This window comes from Scardinius erythrophthalmus (assembly GCF_964197995.2).
Source record: "Scardinius erythrophthalmus genome assembly, chromosome: 21".
Lineage (NCBI taxonomy): Eukaryota > Metazoa > Chordata > Actinopteri > Cypriniformes > Leuciscidae > Scardinius > Scardinius erythrophthalmus.
The window spans coordinates 34,378,479-34,406,351 of NC_138241.1; the positions used below are offsets into that span (position 1 = coordinate 34,378,479).

The 27,873-nt window shown below is 36.4% G+C and overlaps 1 protein-coding gene across 1 annotated transcript in view; it reads left to right on the top strand.

Annotated features, from left to right (window-relative positions):
• Window positions 1–793: 793 nt before the first annotated feature.
• The window catches only part of foxn2a (forkhead box N2a), a 68,188-nt gene continuing 41,108 nt past the window's right edge, over window positions 794–27,873 (top strand). The window contains exon 1 of the mRNA XM_081351440.1: window positions 794–897. The gene's annotated coding sequence lies outside the window, so the exon portion shown is untranslated. The remainder of the gene's footprint in view (window positions 898–27,873) is intronic.

Below are 27,873 nucleotides of genomic sequence, written 5' to 3' on the forward strand. Positions count from 1 at the left end.
ATGAGATCAGAGAATCAGATTCTTTCATGATGATTATATTTCGATCAATAGTCAGCAAACATCACCTGGTCTCATTTTCTCCTCCTTTCTTTGCTGTGGCAAAGAAATGTAGAGGTTTTATATTCAAGTGTACCTTAAATATGGGGCTCTGAAACAATTAACAATTAAAAAACAAACAAAAAAAAGTTCTATGAACAATGTATAAACAATGCTTGTTGTGAGAACATTATTAAAGACCAGAAAGAACATTGAACAAGCGGAAATGGGAAACCTTGGAAATGGGAAAAAAATTCTATGGGAAAAGAGTTGCGAAAACCTTGCCAGAACATTCTGAAAACATGCAGGTGATTCTAAACTCAGCTGTTGTGCACAGAATATATCAGCTGATCATAAACCGAAACCTTGGATCAAATATTGAATATACTGCATAATATGAAGGCAACAATTGTTAGTGCTTTATGCCCGAATGTGTACCTGCTGTCAGAGAATATTGTTGTCCTGTTATAGCACATGTGTGAGGGTGTGGCACACACACACACACACACACACACACACACACACACACACACACACACACACACACACAGGCTATCAGTGAACTCCAGCTGGTGCTGCCAGTGACAGGAAGCTGTGTGTGTGTGTGTGTGTGTGTGTGTGTGTGTGTGTGTGTGTGTGTGTGTGTGTGTGTGTGTGTGTGTGTGTGTGTGTGTGTGTGTGTGTGTGTGTGTGTCTGTGTAAGCAGGATGTGGCATGTCGCTCACATCAACTGTTCAACACATGCACAGTTCTCTTTGGTTGGCACTGAAGGAACCGAAACTGCTTGTTGTCAGGACTAAGACTGCTCATTTCTGCACGACTATATAACACACCTGATCTACTGAGATTTCTCTGACTGAGGTTGGTGCCTCATTCAAAACGACTGCAAAAACTCTCTCTTTTAACTTTCATCCATAGAACTTTTGAATTGACACATTTATCAGACTCTTTTATAGTGCATTCACGTTTCTTACTACATGCATCAAACCCTTGACCTTGGTGTTGCTTTTTTGCACCATGTTTTACCAGTCGCATTGCTTCTTTGTTTAAGATGCATTTGATGAGGACATGTTCTTTGCTATAGTGGCAGTATTTATTATTATTTATATACTATTTTGAAATAGGTTATATTTTTAGTTTGCAATATACAATGCCAGGTTAATTAGACAAATTAGGGAACAAGCTAAAGAAAAGGAGAAATACTGAGAAGAAAGGACTTTCTTTTTGTCTTAGTGCTTTTGTTCTACCACATTCTGGTTATCTTAGAAATTTGACCTAATTCCTAAAAAATTATACATATGAATTCAGGTTGATTGGGACACATTTTGCATTGAGACGAGTGCGGAAAAGTTTCACAATCAACCTGAATTCACCCTATATATGAAAAATATGTCATAAATTTAATCAAATATATATTTTACAAGAACGGTTGACACACACACACATGCAAGTATAGTCAACATGACACGCATAACATTAATACTGACTAATTAAGGCTATTAAATAGCAGTCCCAAACTAGTTTTTGTTAATATAATAAAGTTCGTAAATTAGTTTGAGCCACCAGTCATTTAAAACATATACAAAAATAACACAAAGTGAAAATTAAGTGCTATTATAGGGTTACGGAAACAATAGTTACCTTGGTGAATAAGTTAATGAATAGGCTACTATGCAATCGGTCTTTGTCAAACATGTGGGTTTTATTTTTTTAAAGTCTATGGTTTTTTGGTGTGTGACGCGGCGCCATTTTTAACATAATATCTACACTGGTCCTGATGAATATAATGAACATCATACCTGCATGCAAAGTGCAAATCCTTCCCAACTAACGCAAAAAGTAGAAGTTACGTAATTTCATGACTTACTAACTGACAACGTAACTGCTCGTAATATATTTTGCTCTTTATATAAGGAAGTGATATACAGTGCACGCCTCCGATTGCGACAGGACAGGAAAAGTTCGTTTTTCTGAGGTGAGAGATATTTTATTTCGTAACATGTTAATTACACAGATAATAGCCTGACAACATCTCATCTGACCGCAGACACTGACAACGCGTTTTTCTCAGGCACACTTAACCGGTTTCACGCACGTCTTTCAAAATAAAAGTCTCGATTCAGAAAAAAACACGACTCTGAAATCCCGTACGTACTTTCTGAGAAGGTACTACATTTGATTGTTCCGGTCATTGATTCTGATTGGTTGAGCCGCGTTCGAAGCCGTTGTAAATTACTCAACAAACACACACCTGTGACCGCATTACATTAGTATAACTGCGCATCTGCCGTTTGTGATGCTTGTTGCTGCATGTGTTGCTTGGCAACCTCTTTGGAACTACATTGCTTGGCGGAGGAATATGTTATAACCACTGATCTATATAGAATGACATTATATATAGATGTCATTATATAGATCAGTGGTTATAACGTTATATTTTTTGTTACTGGTGTTTATTTTATGCATAAAATAAATATTAAAATTAATATTTTTATGGGGTAACCATTTTTATAAAAGCAATAAGCCCCTTGAAGCCGTGTTTTACAGTGAATTTAGAACAGCTCAATATGGAAGCTTGTTTCCGCCACAAAAAAAAAAAAGATAATTGCGACTTTTTATCTCACAATTGCGAGTTTACATATCTCGCAATAACTGTAAGTTTACATTTCTCGCAATTCTGACTTTATTTCTCAGAATTGCGAGATATAAAGTCAGAATTGCGTGAAATAAAGTCGCAATTGCGTGTTTTAAAGTCAGAATTGCGAGATATAAAGTCAGAATTGCGTGAAATAAAGTCACAATTGCGTGTTATAAAGTCAGAATTCTGACTTTATTTCTCGCAATTGCGACTTTATATCACGCAATTCTGACTTTATATCTCAGAATTCTGACTTTATATCACGCAACTGCGAGATATAAAGTCAGAATTGCATGATATAAAGTCGCAATTGCGTGTTATAAAGTCAGAATTGTGAGATATAAACTATTCTAAGGTAAAAAAAAAAAAGTCCGTCTTTTTTTTTTCCTTAGAATTGGACTTTATATCTCACAATTCTGAGAAAAGACGTCAGAATTGCGAGATATAAACTCGCAATTATGTGTTATAAAGTCAGAATTGCGTGATATAAAGTCGCAATTGCGAGAAAAAAAGTCAGAATTCTGACTTTATAAGACGCAACTGCGACTTTATATCTCGCAATTCTGACTTTATATCTCAGAATTCTGACTTTATATCTCGCAATTCTGAGAAATAAAGTCAGAATTGCGAGATGTTAACTCGCAATTGTGAGATAAAAAGTCGCAATTATCTTTTAAAATGTTTTATTCAGTGGCGGAAACAAGCTTCCATAGCTCAGGGGGGGGCGTTTCAACAATGCTTATTGCTTTACTTTACTTCACAACCATTTAAAGGTGTGCTCCTTATGTAGCCCCGCCCCTTCCCAGCGCAGCGCTGCGCTTGTTGTCTTTTGTCTTCCAGTTTGTATTTCCACAGCGATCTTACATTATGAATGAACTGCTCATTTAGAAATCTTCCTGGTCCACTGACATTCGTTATGACATCCGCTTCAAACATTAATGCTCATGATAGCTTTTGCTAACTCTACAATAAGTAAATCCACTTCAACAGCCAATTACTCTTGGACAGCGATGCCATAGAAATATACAGAGCTACCGCAAAACCGGAAGTTCAAAGACAATATTATAAAGATGGCTGTGCTGTGTTTCTCTTGCGCATAAGGTCTATATGGGTATGATTGAAATTCAGACATAGGCCTACTACATCCGCCATGTTGTTACCGTCACTTGACTTACCAGCATCAGTTGCATCACTTCACTTCCATTCATAAATCTCCTGTTGCTCAAGCCCACTTCAGAATCTAGAAGGAAGTAGTAAGTCATCAAGGGACCTATGCATACTACATATAGGGAAGTATTCGATTTTGGGGGCGGCCATGTTGTTGTTGCTTCTTTGACTGCACAAAACGGTCTCGCGACCCGACCCGAAACTGTTCTAAACCATATCAGATTTATGTGTTTTTTCCTCAGGAGATGATCAAATGGGTGAAAAAACCCAAGAATATCACTTGGCCTCTAATCACTTTGACGCTTACTGCCCGCCTAGCAACTGCATAGCAACGTACCAACAACTTATCAGAACGTCCTGGCATTGTAACTTTTGCACAGGCACATCCCACTCAATTTTGAATCAGATGTTTTATCTGTTATACAATATGCTGTCAGTGGTCAGAATGTATTTTTTCTCGGTCTAAATCGTCTTTTTTCATCTAGCTCGCCACTCCGCTCTCTTAGTGTGATCTAGGCCGCTGCCATGACAACCGTACGTATCATGTAAAAATCACATGCCCTTGTGATGCTATCTGTCAGGCCATTGCTCTCAAACCAGCACTGACACAGTTATCGACTTCTTCCGGACAGCGTGTTTTTACTCGGCTTAATCTAATGTTTTTACCCCAAACATGACTTTATGTAACCATAAACAGCTCGTCTTTGTCCTTGCAGAACCTCCACCTTCACTGTCTTCCTCGGTGAACATCTGAGACTTCATTTTACACACATCTTGTATGTCGAGTCTGCGGTTATTGATCCGCCTGCTCTGAGAGGTCGTTCCCCTCTCAAAAACAACACAGTGAAGGCAAACTTGGACTGTATTTTAAACATGTATAACAACATATCAAACCTTTTATTTTACAGAAAGGTATGTTTCACAAAACAGAACATGTTTTTAGGGTGGCTCACCACAACAGCATTTGTTTGATCAAAAATGCAGTAAAAACAGTTATATTGTGAAACATTATTGCATTTTAAAAAATAACTGTTTTCTATGTGAATATATAGTAAAGTGTAATTTATTCCTGTGATCAAAGCTGAATTTTCAGCATCATTACTCCAGTCTTCAGTGTCACATGATCCTTCAGAAATCACTCTAATATGATGATTTGATGCTCAAGAGACATTTATGATTATTATCAATGTTGAAAACAGTTGTGCTGCTTCATATTTTTGTGGAAATTGTGATATTCTTTCAAGTTTATTTGATGAATAGAAAGTTCAAAAGAACAGCATTTATTTGAAATATAAATCTTTCTTATAAATGAGTATTTTTGTAAGGAATATATGACTACAGTCCATTTAATTATTAAAACAATAATGCACACCCGAGGCGGTAATGGCAGAGTGGCTGTTACACCTCGGGTGTGCATTATTTTCTAATAATTCAACGCACCTCAAAACATTGTTCAGATGATGTATTTCAAGACATTTGTCAGGTTTTTGTCCTTAAAACGCTTTTGTGTGTAGGACTAGTGTCTTACGCATCTCATCCCACTTCTCAGTTTCTAATTCCAAAACGTTATTTTAGAGCAAGTAACAGAGGCTTCAGCCACTGATAGCAGACTAATGCAGTTATTAATGCAGTTATGAGAGAGAGAGAGAGAGAGAGAGAGAAGGGGAGAGAGAGAGAGAGAGAGAGAGAGAGAGAGAGAGAGAGAGAGAGAGAGAGAGAGTTAAGCATGTGTGAATGACCTCAGTCTGTGTGTCTCTCAACTGTTCGCCAGCAGCGTCTAACGAAACTGTAAGTTTATCTGCTTCAAGAACAGCGCCGTTATTACATCGCTAGTGAGAAATGTCATGTAGCTTTTAAGTTGCTAAACTATTTTACTGATAAAATGGTCAGAGCAGCGCTGACAACACGTTTCTGTGCGAGTGTGTGTCCGTGTGTGTTTGAATGGGAGAAGGAGTATGTGCTTTCCGTACATAATAAAACTTTATTTTGTGGCAAAAAAAAAAAAAAAACATGGACATAATTTGTTGTTTTTACCCTATTATTTACTATATTTATTTGTTTGTTCAGTGACACTGTGGGGTTTTGTTCTTTTGCTGTTGTCGGCTGTAAGGACCTTTAAAGGGATACTCCACTTTTTTTGGAAATGGGCTCATTTTACAACTCCCCCAGAGTTAAACAGTTGAGTTTTACCGTTTTTGAATCCATTCAGCCGATCTCCGTGTCTGGTGGTACCACTTTTAGCATAGCTTAGCATAAGTCATTGAATCGGACAGGACCATTAGCATCTCTCGAAAAAAATGACCAAAGAGTTTCGATATTTTTCTTATTTAAAACTTGACTCTTCTGTAGTTACATCGTGTACTAAGACTGTCGGAAAATGAAAAGTTGCGATTTTCTAGGCTGATATGGCTAGGAACTATACTCTCATTCCTGCGTAATAATCAAGAAACTTTGCTGCCGTACCATGAGTCCAGCTGGCGTATGCCAATGGTCCTGTCCGATTCAATGATCTATGCTAAGCTATGCTAAAAGTGGTACCGCCAGACCCGGAGATCGGCTGAATGGATTCGAAAACGGTAAAACTCAACTGTTTAACTCTGGGGGAGTTGTAAAATGAGCCTATTTCCAAAATAGGTATTCCAATAAAGAGTATCCCTTTAAAAATAACTGAAATAATTTGGCGTAGTGATATGGAACTGGAATGCGGTCAAGATCTGCCTGGAACTACTTTAGCCATGCATTTCCCTGAAAATAATTCCAGATGTTTGTCAACCAATCAGATTCAAGCATTCAACAGCCCCCCCCCCCCCCCCTTGTATAAGATCAGTTTAATGCATCCTTGCTGAATAAAAGTATTAATTTCTTTCAAAAGAAACTGGCTCATTCTAAGCTAATACTAACAAATGTATCTATTTATGTCATTCAGAGTAGTTCAGTATAACTTTGCATTCCATATGCTGTGAAATAGCTTTTAAATCATACAATATGAACAATATGTTTCAGCAAACGGCATGCAGATTTCACTGAGATTGGGATATTTATAGCTGAAAATGTATTTGTAATGTTCATCCATTAGATGAGCATTGGTCGCTTCACTTAGTGGCAATGGTGCTTTTCACTCACAGGGAAGCCATTTTGTTTAATGTGATTTAATGTGTGTTTTTAGTTTTTCTATGATAGACATCTCAGCTTAGGATGTTTTTTTGCAGGACTGATGTTTGCTAATTTGATTGTATTTCAGAAAACAATCAGTAATGTGTGCGCAGCTGCTCACAGACGTGTTCGGTCTTGTCTGATTGTTGGATCCAAATAGTGACTGACAACTTGTGACTATAATGCAAAGCTGGGTGATGTACAGAACCCAATGCCATTCGACACTTCTTTTTGAGTTTAAGACTGTCTGTCCATGTAGTTGTTATTTTGCTAGTGATGTAATCTGATCCATTTTTTCACTATAGCCAACATCCCATGCATCTACATCAGTTGCCATAGTAATGAGTTCAGCGTCAGCACGACGCCAAGAGACTTTCTCAGACAACATCTGAGAGGAGCCGTTAGTGAGGAGAGAAATCAGGACATCTTGCCTCTCCTCACGTCTCAATTCATTAGACATCATTTTTATATAGTTAAAGAATATCATATAACATGTAATAAAATATGCAGATAATAAAAACAATAAATAAATAATTATAATAATTTAAAATAGCCTAATTGTTGTGTTTTTTTTTTCTTTCTTTTTTTTTTCTTCACAATCTTAGACTTCATTATTTGTCATTTACCCTGAACTGTTAATAATTTTGCTATGTTGGGCCTATACAATTCATGGTAATATTAATACATGTATTTGTATATATTTATATAGTTTTTTATATTTATTTTAATTTATATTAGGGCTGTGAAATGATTAATTGCGATTAATTGCATCCACAATAAAAGTTTGTGTTCACATAATATATGTGTGTGTACTGTGCATAATTATTTTGTATATATACACACACATACATGTATATATTTAAGAAATATTTGCTTAAATATACTGTATGTATGTATATATATATATATATATATATAATTTGTATTATATATAAATATAAATATTTTATGTAAATAACACATTTTCTTAAATATATACATGCATATGTGTGTATTTATATATACAAAAAAATTATGCACAGTACACACACATATATTATGTGAACACAAACTTTTATTTTGGATGTGATTAAACGTGATTAATCATTTCACAGCCCTAATTTATATATTTATTTGTTTATATTAATTAATTAATTAATTTTGTTTATTTAAATTGATATTTAATCGATTATTCGATCTAACATAAAAGTTTGTGTTTATGTATATATATATATATATATATATATATATATACACACACACACATATATAATTTTCTTGCCTTTTCATTTTGCATAGCTATTCTGTGCTCAACTCTAAAATATTTCATCAGCTAAAAAAAGTTTTTTGCAAGTATAAAATGACTTTACTTTTGTACAATTCTGGTTCTGCGTTGGATCATTTGATGTCAAATGTAACAATCTGGTACTGAAGAATCCGCTGTTCTAGATAACAGGTACTTCATTGATAATGGGGTTCATACACACTTATTTACCACAAATAACCATCACAGCCACACACTGAGATTATACACTCGAGCACGTACAACAGTTCTCACAGTTTACCTTCACACCTCCCCGTCACACACTGCGAGTGTGTCATACTGCAGCCCACACACATGCCAACGCTCTAGCCAGGGTGCATGCTGGGAGTCAGAGGCTGTCGCTTCTGTATTTGAGGAAATGACAAATAAGGAAGTCTTAGATGATAACAAGGACAAAAGGTGTGTTCACGCCATATCATAATTACTGCAATTATGTGATTTCAACTTGTAAACGGGTTAACGTCCTTGTAGCGCTCGTAATTACAGCTTTTTTTGTACCACCTGTCTGCTGCAGATTCATTTAGGAGTTGATCGAAACACATAATTTCCAGTCCGAATATAACGCCACATCTTGTCATCTTGAGACTACGGTATAATTACGACATGGCATGAATGCAGCATAACTTTTCCTAAAATATCCAAAATTACTTTTATACAGAAATGTAAAACATCCATAATAGAAGAGGTGTTTTCAAGTTATATGTTTTTAGAGCATAACGTCTTCAACCCTAAAATAAAAATGCTTTAGTACTTTTTTTTTTTAAGGAAAATAATATTTGTCACGGTAAAAAAATTAGTTATGACTTTTAAAAACAAATAAATAAAATTAGAGAAAAAATATTTATAATGATAGAAAATGTCATATATAATTATTACTCATATACTGTAATAATAAACATTTCTCATTAAATAATAATATACACACAGTATATAATTATTACCACTATCAGATTTATAGAGTTCCGACTAAACGACACATAAAAACAAATTTGATTGTTAAAAAACACAGTAAATGCACTTTTAGCTGAGCTCAGCTGTATATTTCATCAGCTAAAAATAGCCTTTTGTAATTAAAATCCCTATAAAATGCTGGGTTACACTTTATTTTAAGGTGTCATTGTTACAGTGTAATTATATATTTAAGTAGTACTGTGTAATATTCAACAACATGTACTTACTATAAGGTATAGGGTATGATTATGATTTAGTTGAGGGTTAGTTGCATGTAATTATGCATAATTTACCATGATAAGTACATGTAACATGTAACAAGGACACTGTAAAATAAAGTGTTACCAAATGCTTTTTAAAACCCTTTATCTCATCCTCACACAAAAAAGGAAAGAAACAAAACAATAACTATGGAAAATTCAGAGTGGGAAAATCCTTTAAGCCATTGTCTGTCTGAATTGCATTTTTAATGTTTCCAGTTTAATAAATAAATAGGTCTGGACACAACGAGCGCGGCGTCATGGCCCATTTACCTCCAATGAATCAACAAGTCCGTCTGCTAAGTGCTAAGAGACAGATATCAGCACTATCGAACCCCCACACCCCACACCCCACAACCCTGGCCTGTCCCGTCACAGATACCCCAGCCTCAGAGAAAGGGCAGATGGCTCATTACCATAAATAGGACAGTGAGAGCGAGTTAGGCCCCGCCATAAGGACACCGAACCCCTCAAAAACATGTAAAAGAAGGGGCGGTTGCTAGGAGAAGAGAACGCGCCTCCCTCCGTCCAGCGCTCGTGCTCGTGCTCGCGGGCCGTCGCTGGAGCTCTCGGGGCCGGGCCTCGGGGACAGATGGTGGATGGGTCGGCTTGATCCAGCGCTGTAGGATCTGGCAGCGGGTTCTCCTCGCACCTTCTCCTGCCCGGCCCGAGCCTCACCGTACACTAAGAATAGATCAGCACTGCGACACTTTGTCCTTTAACCGTAGGCTATAACCAGTCCGGGATCCGCAGTTGCACCGCGAGAAACACGTTATTGCTCTTTCTGAAGCCTGTAAAGCTCGACATGCAAAACATTAAGCTTATTGAAACTTTAAGCAAAAAAAAAAAAAAAATTAATAATTAGTGCTGGGCAACGATTAATCGCGCTTCTCCAAAATAAAAGTTTGGCTTTACATAATACATGTGTGTGTAGGCTACTGTGTATAATTATTTTGTATATACACACATGTATATATTTAAGAAAAATGTGTCAGTTATTTATGTATAAATGTATATACAGTATATACATGCAAATATTAATCGCATCCAAAATAAAAGTTTGTGTTTACATAATATAAGTGTGTATATAATAATTGTGTATGTGTGTGTGTGTGTGTGTGTGTGTGTGTGTGTGTGTGTGTGTGTGTGTATATATATATATATATATATATATATATATATGAAGAGTTCAGTTGCAAAAGCCTCTAAGTGCCATCTGAATTTTTTTTCTAGAATGATCATTTTTCTAAAGCTTGTATATTTAAGTTATTTCACTTAAATGACAATTAATAGGTCATTTGCATTGTCATTTAAGTGAAATTATTGAACTTAAATATACAAGCTTGATAAAAATGATCATTCTAGATTTTTTTATATATATATATATATATATATATATATATATATATATATATATATATATATATATATATATATATAATTATTATACACAGTATACACACTTATATTATGTGAACTGAAAGTGAGCCAGTTGTGAATTTTGCACAGCTGTGGTCTGAAAGATGTGAGACTACTGGAGATGTTAAAGAGATCTCATTTGGGAATTGTGTTTCTAATATAATTTTTTTTAATTGTTTCATAATAAGGGCATTTTTTAAGAGTGTCAACTGGGAAAAATATAAAATGTGCATATTACTATGCTGGTTCAAACTGTGCAAAATAATTCACTCCTCTATATGTCAATAGACCTTAATCAGGGTAGCGGCATATTTAATTTTGACAGGAATGAAAACGAGGCTGTGAGGGATAGAAGTACAGTGTGTTCAATAGGCCTACTGAATTGTTCATTGTTCAGCTGAAGAAACATCTCCCTGAAAACAAGTCAAAAATAAACAGTTTTAAAAGTCGTGAGTTGTGAAAATGACATGATCTATTGGAGCTATACACTGCTTGCCATTGTAAAGACTGTAAGTCTATCCCTCACAGCCTCGTTTTCACTCAATCTGGTGTCTAAACTTAAGGCCGGATCGTGATGCAACAGACTGGCCATTAGGCACTTCTTGGCCTTCTCAGACTCTAGCAGAGCGTTTGGAGAGAGACACACATATGCTGATCTAAAGCCCTTGAGACTCGAGCATGAAGTCAAGGCACATGGGAGACTATCATTTGATAAGTCATTGAATACTGTTAAAAACACCAGTTGACTGAATGGAAATGCTCTATTTGTCCTTTTTTTTCAATGTGTTCTTTTATGAGGAAACTCAAACATTGTTATTCATATTCATTGGAGTGAATTTGAATTGGCCACAACATACAGGAAGATGCATTAAGAGTCCGGATACTTGAACTGCAGGCTATAAAGTACTAGCAAATATTATTTATGATTGTTGAACTATTATTATACAAAAATAACATTGTTCTGAATGTGCTAATGTATTCACTTCCACACATCACTGCAACACATACCGATTAAACTTTATTAATTGTTTGATTGTTGGTCTTGTGCATCAGAAGGATGTTTAAGATGTTGTATCGAGTTTCGAGTTTTTAGCATCTCGTTCTGTGCTTTGCTTTATTAGACACTGTCAAATTAAAATAAGTACGAGCATCATGGTATTACCTTTTGGAAAATAACCTGACATGCTGGTATTTTGAGGCTTGACAACATTGCATTTGGGGAAATTAAGTGTTCCTTCACGCCGGCAGTGTTATTTTAGTTGCTAATATTTATATGCTAATATAGAATTCATTAATATTTAGAATTAGATTTTATTTTTATATTTTAAGTTTTTATTTTAATTTAATTTTAAGTTTTAGTAACTTTTGTATTTGTACTTTTGACCTTTTTTTGCCTTTACATATTTATTTTAGTATATTAATTTGTTTAGGTTTAATTTAATTGGTTATAAGTTATATATTTATTAATTTGTTAGCTATGTATTTAGTTAGTTATGTATTCATGTATTTATTTATTTAATTTATTAGTTAGTTATGTATTTAGTATATATATATATATATATATATATATATATATATATATATACATATAGGCTATATATATATGCAACACAATATTTTATATTTTTATTTATATATTTATTTATGTGCAAAATATTAAAATTATTTAATTAAATGAAATAATCTATTTATTAATGTCCTCTTAAACCATTAGGAGAGATGAAACACAATATTTTTCTATTAACAAAAGCAATAGTTTTACTTATGCTTCACAACGTCAACACTGCACCCTGGTCAATAAACAGTAAATGTATTAAATGAGAATGTATTAAATGTGAACAAGAAAATATGATTGATGTTCACCCCAAAAAAACTCCCACCACAATGCCAAGAAGTTGTTAGTGGTTGCCAGGGCGTTGCTAACTGTTCACTAGGGTGTAATGAGAGTGTTTTCAGGTCATTGCTGCAGTTATGTGTGTTATACAGTTGCTTTTGGGCATTGTTAGGTGGTTGCAAGATGATATAACTTACAGTTAGAAGTTTGTTCAAATTAAGTGTCTGAGAAAATATGCAAATGACTGAGAGACATTAACAAGAAAAATAGGGAAACTGGACTAATAAACACAAGAAATAAAGAAAGCTAATAATGACAATAGAGGTCTGGCGTTAGCAGAAGTGTGTGTGTAATTATGTAAAGCGAGAAAGGAGAAGCTGCAGCCGTAGCCCCATTTCGCTGTCTCACCACCTCCCCATGACTCCTGGTTGCGTAGGAACACGAGGCCCATTCTGCCCTACGGACACACTCCTCGCTTCATTAGGCCCTGCTCACTGAGGCGGGGAGAGCGAGGCAGCACGCGTTCTTCACACACACACACACACACACGGTTCCCCAAAATCCACTGAGCCTGCAGGCAAGGGTCACACACACACACACACACACACACACACACACACACACACACACACACACACACACACCCACTCATGAGGAAAACACACTCATCAACACATCTGCGGCCTCATTCGGTGTGTGTGTGTTCAGGGGCGGACTTTACCATTAGGCAAAGGTCGGCAATTGCCTTGGGCCCCAAGCAACCTAGGGGCCCCCAAAATGCCCCATTAATTTATGCTTAAGTTTTTTTTTAAATTTTTTTTTTTTAATTTTCGCAAATTATATATTTCTAAATCTCCATTTGCGAAAAATGGCATCAAATCATTAGTCGCAGAAAGGAGGGGGCCCCCCACCTCACTACATTGGACTATTCCATTATCTCACGCATCTGCGAAAGTGACAAGGCTGTATTGCGACAAAAAACTGACAGAGAAAAAAAAGTGATTGACAGAGTGTACAGAGTAGTAGAGTAAAAATGAAGCGAAGCTACACAAGCGGTGCTGAAAAAAGGAGGAAAAATTGCAGAATAAGGTAACAAACTTTTTTGTGATGCCCGCTGACAATGACAACAACGACACAGGAAATACACAAACAGAGCAAGATGAGTCTAAACGTGAAAATGAAAAGTTTCGAAGTTACCCAAGCGTCTCAAATAAAAGAAAAAAAGACTCAGATACTGTAAGTAGGCTATTTGGGAAAGCTGCCAAAGATGACAAACTTTTTTATGGCTAGGAACAACAAACGTCCAACGCACAGAAAGATCGTGAAGCAAAGAGGACATGGAGACCGACAGACAAAACAGAGCAGTTTAAATTGCTTATGATATGAAAAATCTCAGGTCTCAGATTCTGTCAATTCTATTACGAAATAATAAATACCGTTTGGAGCTTGTAATGTGACGTGACCGATCCCTAGAGGCACGTGAACTGATCATCTTCGGTAATAACTTACCAAAATGTATTCCTTATTCATAATATCGACCAATCAGTGTTTTTCAACCGCGGAAAGAGGTAAAACAGCTGGAGAACAATCGTCACATAACATTTAGCCTAACGTTCCTCAGGAAAGCCACTTAGTTACCATAATATAGGCTATAGCATGTTAGTTGACTAGAAAAATAAGATATAAAGAGTATTTAGCTAAATAGGGCCTATGTGTAGGCCTACTATATTATTTATTTAGTATATTGTTTACTTATAATTTAATTATAATAAAAAAGCATTGTTTAATTTTAGTTATTTTTAACCTTAAATAATACCAGCTGATATGGCTCTCTGTATGTTCACAGCATTATGTGAGGTTTTTTTTTCTTGAGAAAAATTAACGCCTATCTTGTGTACCTAATATGTATCCAAATGAGTCAATATTGAATCAAATCACAAGAATTGAATCGAAATGGTGAAATTTGTCAAGCAAAAAAAAAAAAAAAAAAAAAAAAAAAACAGAGCTTACCAGAAATTGTACCATGTAAACATTGTAACGTTTCTGTTTAGGAGTGAATACGTGTATGCAAGGTTTAAAGGGGAAGTTTTATTTCTCCTCTCCAACCTTTACCTGCCTATTCACCATTCAGTCTGTAAAAAAAAGATTTCGCTCTCTTTTAAAGGTGCAGTGTGTGATTTTTAGACGTCACAATAAGTCGATCTTCATAGAAGGGGGTTCCCGCGGTTATGTAGATATAAATGACTCATTCTAAGGTAATAAGAACATAACGGTTCATTAAGTAAGGTCTTTATACACCACTGAAAACATAGTTATGGATCTTATATTGCATTTCTGTCAATAGATCCTCAGAAATATGACACATTGCACCTTTAAAGATCGGATGGGGGGCCCATACATACCTTCGCCTTGGGCCCCCAATTTGCTAAATCCGCCACTGTGTGTGTTTAGTCTACTGTACATTTTCGCACTTACATTTGCACTTCACCTTAAAACACACACATAAATGCATAGTTCTGCCATGCGTTTGGATTGGTTCATTCAAATATAATCTTCATCGATTTCACGTATTCATTCCTATGTCCCTCCACCTCCCCAGCTCCACTTGCCTAGATCTGCTTCGAGGGGTTTCCCTCTCTCAGCAACATGTTTCCTTTCAATTATGTTCCAAGGATTTAGCAGAACTAGCTAACTGACTCGGGTCAGACCTTCAGACTGTTTTCGATTTTCGTTAAACGGACGATCAAATCTACGGAAAGTCCCATTAACGTCCATTGATGGGGTCAAAACCTTTATACTATAACTCTAATAGAGTATTTAAGCTTCACCCACCAAGTATCTATCACTAGAAAAGCCCAGCAACTACCTTAGGACATGCTAGCAATGTGCTTAAATATGCTAGCAACATGTTAAAGCTAGAAAATTGCTAATTCATGTTAGCTGGGTGTTAAAACATCCTCTCAACATGCTAATTCATATGTGTGTTAAAACACCCTCTCAACATGCTAATTCATATGTGTGTTAAAACATCCTCTCAACATGCTAATTACATGCATGTTAGCTGTGTGTTAAAACATGCTATTAATGCGCTAATTCATGCTAGCAACATGCTAATTCTAGTTAGCAATGTGCTTAAACATGCTAACAACATCTTAAAGCTAGAAAATTGCTAATTCATGTTAGCTGTATGTTAAAACACCCTCTCAACATGCTAATTCATGTTAGCTGTGCGTTAAAACATGCTATTAATGCGCTAATTCATGCTAGCGACATGCTAATTCTAGTTAGCAGTGTGCTTAAACATGCTGTCTATCTGTCTGTCTGTCTGTTTTTCTTTTTTCACTGTTCTTTCAAAACCTTTCAAAAGTTCCTTCAGACTTGCAAAGCTTTCATCCAACTTTATTTATTTATTTTTTAATCTAGTTTAAGTATAAACTTAAGTATAATTTATCTCTGCCTTATTACTTTGTTTCTTCAGTTGAACTTCAAACTTATCGGACAGTCTTAAAAATAAAGGTTCCAAAAGGGTGTTTTTGCAGCGATGCAATAAAAAAATGTATGTTTCCCCAAAGAACCCTTCAGTGAACAGCAGTTCTTAAAAGAACCATTTTTATTCTTAAGGTCCTTGCAATTTGCAAAGAGTCCGAAATTCACTTCCGAAATTTTCACACGTTAAAAAATAAATACGACAATCATTTGTCAATCATGTTTAGGCTACACACACTGCCTCCGAAACTTTCGTCCGTCATAAAAAAATTCGGATCAGGTTCCATTTTCTGCGTTATGACGGACGAAAGTTTTGGAGGCAGTGTGTGCAAGGACGCAACCCAGCAAGCAATAGCCGTCTTTTCAACGTCTGGGTTAAATATAGACCCGATATAGTCCGGCTATAACCCACTTTTAGCCCAAATAACATTTAATCTGGATAAATGTATTTTTTTCCAAAATAACTTGTGAGATGTATGATATTCCATCATGTAAGCAAAGTCTACCGTGATTACAAGTTGTTTGGCTTACTTTATTTTAGGCTACATGTTATAGGCTGTGCGTAGCCACGATTTAGCTCGTATTCAGACCCGGCTATGCGTAACCCACTTTTAGCCCAAATAACATTTAATCTGGATAAATGTATTTTTTTCCAAAATAACTTGTGAGATGTATGATATTCCATCATGTATGCAAAGTCTACCGTGATTACAAGTTGTTTGGTTTACTTTATTTTATTACATGTTATATGTGTAGGCTGTGCGTAGCCTCGATTTAGCTCGTATTCAGACCCGGCTATGCGTAACCCAATTTTAGCCCAAATAACATTTAATCTGGATAAATGTATTTTTTTCCAAAATAACTTGTGAGATGTATGATATTCCATCATGTATGCAAAGTCTACCGTGATTACAAGTTGTTTGGTTTACTTTATTTTATTACATGTTATATGTGTAGGCTGTGCGTAGCCTCGATTTAGCTCGTATTCAGACCCGGCTATGCGTAACCCAATTTTAGCCCAAATAACATTTAATCTGTTTGCATTGGTAATGATATCTGCAAGGTTCAATGTGACATTTTACGACATGGTCGATCTGTTGTCACGATTTAGCTCCAAATTGGACGGGCTATATGCGGTCTGCTTTAGCCCACCTGGCGAAATGAAGGCAATCTGGTCTACGTACGGCTTGGCTATAGCCCTGATTCAGACCAGCGAGCTAGTATAAGAATATTAGTCTTAAAAATGTTTTCGCTCACACAGCTTAATGTTTGCTGTCACACATAAACATAACATTCATACACAATCTACGATATGACTGTCATTTCAAATTAAATCAAATGCAATTGCATTTCTCAACCGCTAGATGGCACAATCGAAACACTACTGAGACATGACTACTAGGACTACTGGCATTGCGCGACTAGATCACTTTAGCCAGATCTCGCGATAAACATTTCCTCCATTTTCAATTTTATTTTACACGAGGCTGCTGTCAGAGAGCAACGGGCGAGCAACACTCTGAAAACCTTCAAATTTCTACTTCGGTCTTGTAAGTATGCGTGTTATTTTTGTTATGTTCATTGTTTAAATTAGTTAGTTGTTATAATGTGTAGAAACCGTGACATTTTAACATTACCATTGCAGAGTACTATTTTTCTCCAACAAGTTAACGTTACTTGCACGTGTTATTGCAACTGTGTGCCCTTAATCTAAAATGTATCTAAATTCAAGGTGGTAAGAATGAAACTATGAAACTTATCATTACTATTTTTTATTACTATTAAAGATACCAATATATTTTTGTTTTTAGATTGGAGTAAGAAATAATAGTTTTTGATTTAATGCAAATTTTCAAAGTATACTTTACATAAAACTTAACAGCAACATGAAAAGAAATTATAAAAAAATATTTTTTCCTTTCCAATTAATAAAAGGTAGTGGCAAACAGTGAAGTCTTTAAACTTTATTTAAAAGAATTAAAATATGCAGCATACAATCAGTTTTCAGTGAATTTGTTTCAGATATATGGTGCATAAAAACCGCAATGCTGCTTCTCCATGTTTTGTTTTGACTTTTTTTTTTTAATTTTGACTTATAAATTTGATATAAAAGTGGCTGGCTACTGTCCCAGATGACCTGAGAGGTCTGCTCTGGATGGTTCATAATGCATCAGAAGATTAGAAATTTACTTTGGCCTTAAAATGTTAATTAATTTAATAATCAACTGTAGTATTTTGATATGAATTCTTTGACAGACATATAGCCAGTGTAAAAACCTCAGAACTGGAATGATGTAATCCACTTTATTCGATTTCAAGACACTGTTTATCGCAAATTATCCAGCAATCAGTCAACAAAGTACAGCAATTGAATATACAGAACACTTGTCAATGACTACCATTAAATGTCTTGTTACCAACATTCTTCAAAATATATATTTTTTTGTGTGTGTTCAACAGAAGAAAGCCATACATGTTTGGAACCAAGTGAAAGTGAGTAAATGCTTACGTGATTTTTTTTTTTAGTGAACTACCCCTATAAGTATCTTTTTATGTTCATTAGAGTTATATGAGTAAGTGATAAAGAATGATTTATAGGGATAGTTCACTTTGAAATGAAATTTTGGCATGTTTTAGCTTACCTTAAGGGCATCCAAGATGTAGGTGTCTTTGTTTCTGAAGTAGTTTCAATTTTGATATTTTTAGGTCAAACTGTTCTTGTCTGTCTGTCAGTCATATAATGCAGGTCTATATGGTCACTACCTGAAAGAGCACGATTGTTGTCACGATTTGTTATGATTTCTCTTACATTGAGCGCGCTTTTTGACGTGCCTACATTTGTAATTAAAAAATTTTGGTCAGCAGGAAAAATTGTCTAACGAACAGTTCTGTTTAAAAATACGTACTGAAATCGAACCGAAAGCCTCGTACAGAATGGTTCAATACGTGTATCGTTACACCCCTAAAATATATGTGTGTGTGTGTGTATATATATATATATATATATATATATATATATATATATATATATATATATATATATATATATATATATATATATATTAGTGCATCACCATTATGCAGGCAAAAATGTTTAATTATTGATATTAATTTATTAATAATATTGATATAAATTATATAGTCTTAATCTATATTCCGTTAACTCTATATTGGCCAGCTCTAGTGTGCATCCTAACAAAAGTGAATGACTGTAATTAGTTAAAAATGATTGTCAACAATGCTTTTCTTGAGCAATAATTTTTTTCTTTTTCTCATTTGGCAGACGCAGTGATGACCAACTTTCCTTCGGCGACTGAATGGGAAATAAAAAATGCAATTTCTGGTCATTTTAAACAAGCACCAGGAAGAGATGGGGGTGGTGGTTTTGGATATAAAGCTAATAATTCATTCTTAAAAAATTTAGTATCTTAAGTTGTTTTACATATTTTCCAATATTTTATTTGTTAATTTTTATGTTTGAATGTTGTCTAAGTTGTTAATATAATTGTTCTAAATAAATCCTTTATATTCAATTAGTTTGGATGGATTTTCATTTATGAGAACCTGTTATATTTGAGTGAAAAGAATCCTTATGCCTCATTTTGTTGTCTATTACATGTATATGTAGTGTAATTGATGACTAGTCTATTCTTGGGCTATGGTTAGACGTCTATTAGATTTTCACTGACAGCCCAAAATCAGCCTTGTTTTAGCCTAGACCCATATTGCCTGTCTATTAGACGTATATATGTAGTCGTTTAATAGCTGTCTAATTGATGACTGGTCTATTCTTGGGTTATGGTTAGACGTCTATTAGACGTATAAATATAGTCATTCAATAGCTGTCTGATTGTCTATTCTTGGGCTATGGTTAGACGTCTATTAGATTTTCACTGACAGCCCAAAATTAGCCTCGTTTTAGCCTAGACGTCTGGGCTGTGTTTAGACGGCTATTAGACGTCTATTAGACGCAAAATTGCTTGCTGGGAAGGACCTTAAGCGTGATTGACACGACACAAGGTCGTATTTATTTTTTAGCGTGCGACATTTTCGGACGCAAATTTCGGACTCAGTGTGCAAGGACTTTTAGTGTGAAGGTCATAAATTTAAATAAACTTTTTCCACTATAAAGAACCTTTTGTGGAATGGAACGATTCCACGGATGTTAAAGGAACACTCCTCCGTTTTTTTAAATAGGGCTTATTCACCTTCTTTCCTACATTTAGATAGGTGGGCAAATGCATTTTTGTCTCAGTGCATGCATTTTTTTAGTTTGACAGGGTCGGCGCTAGCTTAGCTTAGCATAATTAATGGAATCCTTTGTTGCCAGCTAGCATGTCCTGAGTAAAAGTGATATAAAAAATAAAAAAACACCTAATTACTTCTTGTGGCCTGCGTATTCACAACAAGTATAAATAGCGATGCAGATTAACACTAGGCGATTTCCTATGCAGATATGGACTTATATATTAAGGACTATATTAGGGGGAAGCACAGGCGAAGCAACTCTACTTGGGCGTGATATCTCTGCGCTCAAGTAGCAGTGCTTCGCCTGTGCTTCCCCCTAATATAGTCCCAAGTCAATATCTGCATAGGAAATCACCTAGTGTTAATCTGCATCGCTATTTGTACTTGTTGTGAATACGCAGGCCACAAGAAGTAATTAGGTGTTTTTTATTTTTTATATCACTTTTACTCAGGACATGCTAGCTGGCAACAAAGGATTCCATTCATTGTGCTAAGCTAAGCTAGCGCCGACCCTGTCAAACTAAAACAATGCATGCACTTGAGACAAAAATGCATTTGCCCACCTATCTAAATGTAGGAAAGAAGGTGAATAAGCCCTATTTAAAAAAACGGTGGAGTGTTCCTTTAAAGGTTCTTCATGGAACCATCAAAGCCAATAAAGACTATTTATTCTTCAGACTGAAAAACTCATAGACCGAGTGTCTTTTTCAACTCTGCCATTTTTAATAAAACCAGGTTTAATAAAAGGTTTCCAAGTTTGGAGAAATAAAAATGGATACTCAAATTGGTCAGTTGCTGTCATACAGTAAGAGTGAGTGTTTTTAAAGTATTGTTTTGCATAACACAGCTCAGATCATTTGGTCTTTAAAAAACTGTTTCTTTATTGAATAAAAGTATAACAAACAACTTTAAATTTGATATAAATATTACAAATTCGATTACATTGAATAAGGAGAAACAATTGTGAAATCAAAGACTTCTCACTAGTGATTTTTCTTTGCACATTCCCATGTACAAGATACAAACACAGGTACATGTGATAGACGTCCCGCGTGATGTTGTTGTCTGCGGTGTGAAGTTCTCCGTTAGAACAACGATGGCAGCTTTAGCATGTGCTTCGGCCCACGCTGGGGCTGATGGTGCCAGTGACAGCGGCAGACACAGCATCACAATTGTCCCACAAGACAAAAGTGCACTTGTGCCTGAGGCTGTGGGTGAGGGGCTCTTCCCTGCACTGCGTTCCTCCACCAAACAATAGCTAGGGCTGGGTGAAAAATATTGATTTCTCGATTTTAATTCATTTTTAAGGACCGTTATCGTTTCCTAAATCCCAAGATTTAGGAATGTTTTAGGGTATGTTATCAAAGATGTAATAAAAAAGTGTTTACTTTGCATTTTTCCTGTACAGACGAAACAATCCCCGTTCACAAAGTCTGTGTTCGAAATCCCTCATTCACTATTCCCCTCCACTAATATAGTTCACTTGAGGGAGTGAATGAAAATGAGTGAGTGAATTCGGACACTGCACATACTTATGTGCATGACGTCACCGTTTTCACAAATTCGTGTTTTTGTGATTTACACAGATACGAAAACAGTATCTGTTTTCAAAAGTTTGCGTTTTCAGGCCCTCAAAACACGTTGTCGTGTAAATGAAAGGCCGAAACGCATAAAAGTTTTCTGTTTTTAGTTGAAAATGGTGTCATGTAAACGGCCCCTCGGTCTATTAGTAAAGTTCGGATCTGCTGACTCTGATCTTTGAATCTCATTCAGAAAAATGAACGTCAAAGTCATTTTGTTGATTTCAGCAGAATATAATTAAAATGTTGTTAACAATTTAGTTTAGGGTCCTATTCTCATTATGAACTAGTTGCTTATTAGCATGCATATTACTAAGATACTGGCTGATAATTAGTATTTATTAAGCACATATTAATTCCTTATTCTGCATGACCTTAATCCACCCAAACAACTACCTTACTAACTATTAATAAGCAGTAATTAGGAGTTTAAGGCAAAAGTGATAGTAAATAGTGAGAATTGGACCCTATTCTAAAGTGTGACCATCTGGTCTGAAGATCATAATACTTAAATGTAAGCTTATTTTCACCCGTTTTACCGTATTGAATAGAAATGATGGCTGTGAAACTATCACCTCTGAGATCATCAAGATGAGAAACGACTCGATGAAAAAGAAAGGATTCATATAATCACAATAATTTGTGTGTCTCTGTTTAAAAGCCTGAGTTGATCTTTTGTTTTGGTGTCTCACTTGAACAGCCGCCAGTTCATCTAACAAAAGCCTTTCTAAACAGGCTTGAAACACAATACACTAGTTTGAGGTGCAAATCAGATTATCCTATTGATCCTGTGTTGTTTTATTGCCTCTGTAAATTTTGTTTTTCTTCAGTAATGGTCGTTTTATACAGGCCAATGAACACCTTTGGCAGTTAATTAAGCGAAAAGTGAACAAGTCTGAGTCGTAAAGTCTTGAAGGAACGGTATTTAATCAAGTCACAATGTGCAGGATGTATTTTGTAATTTTCTTTTTTCACTGTTGGACTGTCCTCATCTCTCAAGTTGCAAGTTTACTTACCCTCCATGCATATCTTTCATCTGTGTGTTTACATTTTATCTTATTATATTGCTTTTCTGATATCTTTTTTTAAAGCCAGTCAATATGGCACTAAACCCCATCAATATGACAAAAAAAGTGTTTATTTATTCTGTATATATAGGTCAAATCAGACTGAGACTGTGGGTTAATTTCACTGCAGTTTCTGCGTCTTTGCACTGCATGTTGAGTGTTTTATTAGCATCATGTGTCTATCAGCACAGATAAGAGTCGAGCAGGAGCTGTTGACACATTTCATAAAGGCCTGACACACACAAAGGCCTGTCAAACACGGGGCTTCTGTAAGCAAACACACTCCACTGTCACAGTGTTTAATAAGGCTCTCTGTGTCAGCCAAACGCCACCCGTGGAGATCATCCACACTTCACATCTGGAGAAGCAGAGAGTCTGTCCAAACGCCGCCTGCTTGTGTTTAAAGTCCCCATGAAATCAAAATTCAAGTTCTTTGTCTTTTAGTATGAATTTGTCAGCCTTACAGTTAGTGTGCTCCAAAACAATTATAAAATCCACATTTAGAAGATATAAGCATTGAAAATAGTTTCTCACTACCACCAAATATGGATCAATGATTTTGATGACATAACTCTGCACTTTAGCTTCCCATCAGATTTTCTGTCCAATCAAATGCTCTCTAGAAGCTGAAGCTCCGCCCCCTACACTATAAAAAGTCGCTGATGCTGCAGTTAAATCAGTCATTCTTCACACATTTACTATTTTCTACATGGTGAATGGCACATAGTGGATATGGAGGAGATCAGGAGGAGAAACGGTTAGAGATTAGGAGGAAATTGCGGCTTTACCGAGTTTAACGGCTCTGGTGGAGCTGTATAAACTAAACACTATTGGATATTTTTAAAAAGGGGAGGAGCTGTTTGATATGCCCCGCCCTGTCTTCCTGTTTCAGTGGAAATTACATCAACACATTAAATTATGCTTCGCATTTCAAGGCACTTCAGTGGGCCTTTAATAGTGTTATGTTCTATGACTCATGTGCATCTTCGTTGTGTGTGTGTGTGTGTGTGTGTGTGTGTGTGTGTGTGTGTGTGTGTGTGTGTGTGTGTGTGTGTGCGCGTGTATTTCTCGAAAAGATCATTTTTAGGTCATCCAACCAGAATCATTATTTTAATTGTTATATTACACACTGTATCAAGCCCTAATCATAGCACCGCAAAGGGACAAAATGGTGAAACCTGTCAATATGGTTTTTATTTTTTAGAAAGAAAAGAAACACAAGGCAGATGGCCTATGGGAGTGCCACAGTTAGTCGGCACTTGCCCTCAGGTGAATGCAAATAGTTCTTGTTAACCCGGTTTGGCCGCCCTTACGCCTTTATCTATGTAAATGCTATTAAACTGCCAGAAAGTGAAGGCGGTGACTTGTGTGTTCAGGATATGCCTTCAGGATTTTGTGAGACATAGTACCTACATTGTATTTTGACATACAGTTGACAAACATTGAATCTGAATCCCAAATAGGGAGTTGAGAGATGTTTTAACACCATAGCAACTTCGTAGTAAGACTCTGGCAACCACCTAAAACACCCTAGCAACTGCATAGTAACAACCCAAAAACACCCTAGCAGCTGCATAGCAACACTCTAGCAACCACCCAGGAAACTGCATAGCAACACTCTGGCAACCACCCAAAACACCCAAGCAGCTGCATAGCAACACTCTAGCAACCACCTAAACACCAAAGAAACTGCATAGCAACTCTCTGGCAACAACCCAAAACACCCAAGCAACTGCATAGCAACACTCAAAAACCCAAAACACGCTAGCAGCTGCATGGCAACACTCTAGCAACCACCCAAAACATCCTAGCAGCTGCATAGCAACACTCTGGCAACCACCCAAAACACCCAAGCAGCTGCATAGCAACACTCTGGTAACCACCCAAGCATCTGCATAGCAACACTCTGGCAACCACCCAAAACACCCAAGCAGCTGCATAGCAACACTATTGCAACCACCCTAGAAGCTGCATAGCTACACGGTAGCAACCTCCCAAAACATCCAAGCAGCTGCATAGCAACACTCTGGCAACCACCCAAAACACCCAAGCAGCTGCATAGCAACACTCTGGCAACCACCCAAAACATCCTAGCAGCTGCATAGCAACACTCTGGCAACCACCCAAAACACCCAAGCAGCTGCATAGCAACACTCTGGCAACCACCCAAAACATCCTAGCAGCTGCATAGCAACACTCTGGTAACCAGAGATGAAGGTGATTGTATTCAGTATTGTGGATGCAGAAAGAGCAAAAGCCTAAATGTTGGCAATTTCTTCAGGATGGTGTGGAGGTCAAGCAAGTTTGCATGTGAGATGATAGAATGACAGAAATGAGTCTGGCTCTAATGCGATACTGAAGACTGCAGAGATGGGTTTGCAGACTAGAGTACATTAAAGAGCTGCTTTAATTCAATAACCCTCCACTTCCAGATACCATGTCACGGCTCGTTTTGATGAAGTACAGCAACAAGCGTATCCATGCTTGCACGAGAACAAGAGGATAGCACAGCAAATTATCTGGTGAACAAACCGTCCTGGTCATTAATGGAGTGTTTTATTAGCTTAAAGCCACCTGGAATGGAGTGGAGGGCCTGTGAATTGGCTGGGCAGAAATGCAGTGTGTGTGCGGCGTGAAGCGAGGCATTTGCGCCTACTTTCCAATGGTCTGATTCATTTTCTGCATGAAAGGCTTTCAGTGAGCTGACTACAGCAGCCGCTAGCCTGCTCAGATTTATGGGCTATTAAAACAGCAGGGTATCTGACCACTACACCAGCAGCACACACACATATGAACACCATCCACTCCCAGATTGCATGGACACACCCTTACACACCATCGTCCATCCACTGATCAACCCCGGCTCGCTTCATCTCTCCATCCTTTTCTTTCACTTTCAGTTCCAAGATTTACCATGTTTTATTCGTCATGAATAATGTTGGCTCCTTGATGAATTGCATTTTTTTCGCTTCGGATAAAAGTATCTGCTAAATGCATAAATGTAAATGTAAGTACTAATAATAAAATTAATACTAAACAAATATCAATAAAGCAATGAGTAGCCAAACAGAGAACATTTCCTTTATTGTTTTTTGATTCTAATCCTTCATACTTGTCCAACCGCTCAAACACACGACACCCTTTTCAACGAAAAACGTAAAACTTTATATGCATTTTGGCCGTTTATTTACACGACAACAGCATTTTGGACGCCTGAAAAATGAAAACTTTTGAAAACGGGTTCAAAAACAGTGACGTCATGCGTACTGGCCTGGCATGAATAATACAGTGTTTTTAGTCGTTTTTCGCGGATCTGTGTGAACTGGGATCATTTTGACAATGGTGTCTTCTGTACCAAAAAATGCAGAGGGAAAACTTTTCAGTTTTTACATCGTTGTCGTAAATGTACCCTGAATCAACACGCAACCTATTTTACTTAAATTATTTGGTGTATTTCTGGATGAAATTGGAAATTCAATGAAAAAATAGGAAAGGTGGGACTCTATTTTTGAAAAATTGGGAAAGACATGAAAAATCTGTGATGTCAGACATAAAGGAGCAAGTTCTTCAGTTTTCATAAATAATTATAATCTTTTTTTTTTATTTGGAATAACATGCACTGATGAATTATGTACACTAAGATCAGTAATAGTCTTTATTTCATGTTGACTTGTTTAACGTATGACCTTTTCTTAGAACAAAACACTTGTTGGTCTTGGAACAATATTCTAATCGACCATTAAAGTTTCAGGGTTAGTCTAAGGGTGTGTTCGTACTTGGCAGGTTTGGTTTAATTAAAATGAAACCTAATGCGATTGCTCTGTTAATGCGGTTCATAAGTGTGAACGCTGCCATCCGAACCCAGGTGTGCACCAAAAAAGCGGACTGAGAGCGTTGTCGACAAGTAGCGGACACTTTAGTAAAGTGCACAAGAAAACTGAGGTGCAGTTCGACTGAAATATGAATGCAACACGGACCAAAGACATCTAAACGAACCAAAAACAGGAAGTGATGCAACCCTATAAAGGACAGAATGCTTTAGCATACCTGTTTTTTCTTGTTATATTTGCAATGTTGCCCATCACAGTTCGAGGGAGGGATTCCTGCCACTGTTTTGACTTCTTCGTACATTTTATAAGCTCTTCACGAGTTCATACACAGCGAGCACATTTAGTCCAGAACACAGCATTGTTTTGAATGTTCGACAAGTTCCGTCGCAAAATATTCGTCATAAAAGCCATAAAAGTTTTGTGTCTTTAGGTTCAGTGTTTATAATGATGGTGTAAACGCTAAGCGGACCAGGACTAAATGTATATTTTCTTTTTTGCTCTGGACCAAGAGAACCGAACTACAAGTGTGAACACACCTGATCAACCAATGATTTGCTTCTGATTCTAAGTGTATAGGGTAAATGAAAACATTAAGGATGTTGCATAGAAATGTTATTCAAGGACCATGTCTATTTGTGGTGGAACATGTCCTGCATGGCAAATGCTGCTCAAACACCAACCCCAATGGCAAACATGTGGCTCCTTAACACACTCTTTGTCCTCAGAAGCATCTATTTACATGATTGCTCAAAAGCTTCCTTTGGAGAATCAGGCCAAAACATGTCGTAACTCAATTGCTCCGAGCCGGTCTCTTTCAATTCTTTTAGTTCCTCAATCTGATTAGATTGGACCAGCACAGAGTAAGTCTTTTTAAAGGCTGATCTCCAATCAGCTCTATTGG